At 28.9% G+C, this 2710-nt stretch overlaps 1 non-coding gene across 1 annotated transcript; it reads left to right on the top strand.

Annotated features, from left to right (window-relative positions):
* Positions 1-1074: 1074 nt before the first annotated feature.
* Positions 1075-1202, top strand: LOC123254399. Its single transcript, XR_006506669.1, has one exon. It is a non-coding gene; the product is annotated as a U6atac minor spliceosomal RNA (small nuclear RNA).
* The last annotated feature ends 1508 nt before the right edge of the window (positions 1203-2710 follow it).

Raw genomic sequence — 2710 nt, 5'->3', positions numbered from 1 at the left:
TACATATATATATCTTTATATGTGATATATATCTTTTTATATGTATCTTTATATATTAAGATATGTATCTTTATATAGAATATATCTTTGTGTATATATATATATATATATTTAGAGAGAGAGACAAATAAACAAACAGATATATTTAGCTGTTAATAGAAATCTATCTTACCCAATAGGAAATCAGAGAGGAAGGGGGTCAGAGAAAAGGGGTGGGTGATAAAAGGAAGAGTGGACAATAGGATGCAGTGGTAAGAAATAAAACAGACTTCAGGGAAGGGACAGGATTGAAAAAAAAGAAGGGGAAGGAAAAAACAAAATTAAATAAAATGTAGAGAAATGCAGTTAGTAATCATTATAGTAAATGTGAATGGCACAAACTCACACATAAAAAGGAAGTGGATAGCAAAATGGATTAGATACCAGAATCCAGCAGTATGTTGTTTGAAAAAAAAATTAAACAGAGAAACACACAGAGAGGTAAAAATAAAATAATTGAACAGAATCTATAATGCTGCAGCTGATGTATAAAAGGCCATGTTAGCGATGGTGATCTTAAACAAAACAAAAACAAAAATAAATCTAAAAGAGACAAACAAGGAAATTGCTTCTCAATAAAAAGCACCATGTCAGTGAAATAATACTAATACTAAAGCTATCCAAATTCTTAAAGGAAAAGTTAAGTGAATTATAGGAGGATATAGTAAAACTATATTAGCAAGGTAGTTTACCTTTCTTGTCTTAGAACTAGATAAATCCAAACATAGGATAAATGAAAAAGAAGTAAAGAAAATGAATGGAATCTTTAAAAATTTAGAAATAGAGAACTCTAGATAAAATTAAATATGAAAACAGGGATTATTCGCTTTTTTTCTGCTGGACATGGGACTTTCACAGAAAATGACAATGTATTAGGGTATAATAAAACTCACAACTCAAAATAGAAAAGTAGAAATATTAAATGCATTCTTTTCAAATTATAATGCAATAAAATTTACATTTAATAAAGGGCCATAGAATCATATATTAAAAAGTATTTGGAAACTAAATAATCTCTTTCTAAAGAATGAACAGATGTTCTATGAAATGAGAGAAGGTTAGGACTCCCCTTGATAAGGATGGAAGAGGTCCTAGTGGCCTTTGCAACACACATATTGTTAAGGCATTGCCACCTACTCTGTGGCATCTAACCATGTTTATTTTGGAAATAAGCAACATATTATTTTATATGTGCATATATCTTTTTGTCAAATGATGTTTTCTCTAATCAAGAGGGAAGAAAAGTACTTGGATATACTAATGTGACAAAGATACAGATAAATAAAATTTAAAATTAAAAAAATAAAGAATAAGAAGGTAAAACAACAAATCTTAGAAACAATCAGTAATTACATTGAAGATAATGATATTAATAGGATAACATTCCAATATTTGTGGGATTCAGTCAAGTCAGTAGATGGTAGAAATTTTATATCACTAAATGTGTAAACCAACCAAAATGAGAAAAAACAGATCTATTAATTAGACATAAAAATTTAAAGATAGAAGTTCTATTAAAAATCCCCAATTAAACACAAAAATGGAAATCTTGAAAGTCAAAGGAGACATTAATAAAATTGAAGTAAAAAACAAAATGAAAATAATTATTTAAAATAAAAGTAGGTGTTAGTTTTATGAAAAAACAATAAAATAGGAAACAATTTGTTAATTTTGAAAAAGGAAAATCAAATTATTATTATAAAAATGAAAAGGGTGATTATACCACTAATGAAGATGAAATTAAAGCAATCATTAGAAAATACTTTGTCCAATAATATGGCAATAAAACTGACAATCTAAATGAAATGTAGCAACAATATAAACTACCCATATTAGTAGAAGATGAAATGGAATTCTTAAATAACTCTAGCTTAGAAGAAGAAATTGATAAGCCATTTGAATTCTTTCAGAAAAAAATTCCAGGACCAGATGGATTTACAAGTGAATTCTACCAAACACTAAAGGAATAATTAATCTCAATACTATATAAACTTTTTGAAAATTTGATAAATGCTAACATGAAAGAAAAAGAAAATGACAAATACTGGAGGCAATGTGGAAAAACTGGGACACTAATGCACCATTGCTATGGTTGTGAACTACTCCAAATATTCTGGAAAGCAATTTGGAACCATACACAAAGACATATAAAACTTTGATCCAGAAATGCCAGTCTGGGTCTGGGTCCCAAAGAAATCAAAGAAGAGGGAAAAAGACTGAAGGTACAAAAATATTTATAGTATCTCTTTTTGTGGTGGTAAAGAATTGGGAATCTAGGGGATGCCCATCAACTGGGGAATGGCTGAAGAAATAGTGATAGATGATTGTGATTGGAATTCTATTGGGCTGTAAGAAATGATCATGACTCCTTCAGAAAAATCTGGGAGTCATATGAAGTCATCTATCACTATTTGACCATATCAATAACAAAAGCAACAAAAATGATATGATTATTTCAGTATATTTAGGAAAAGCTGTTGATAAAACACCCTTGATTAGGGAAACAATATTATAAGAATGATTAAGTGTGAAAGATTTAGCTATTCTGAAAAAACATAATCCAAGAAATTCCAAAGGACCTGCACTGAAAAATGTTAACCACTCCTGGAGGGAGAGAACTGATAAACTCTGAATGAACTATAAAGCTGTTGTTTTTTTTTTTTTGTCTTTG

This window comes from Gracilinanus agilis, unplaced genomic scaffold (genome assembly GCF_016433145.1).
Source record: "Gracilinanus agilis isolate LMUSP501 unplaced genomic scaffold, AgileGrace unplaced_scaffold21179, whole genome shotgun sequence".
NCBI lineage: Eukaryota > Metazoa > Chordata > Mammalia > Didelphimorphia > Didelphidae > Gracilinanus > Gracilinanus agilis.
This window is presented reverse-complemented; position numbering and strand designations above follow the sequence as displayed.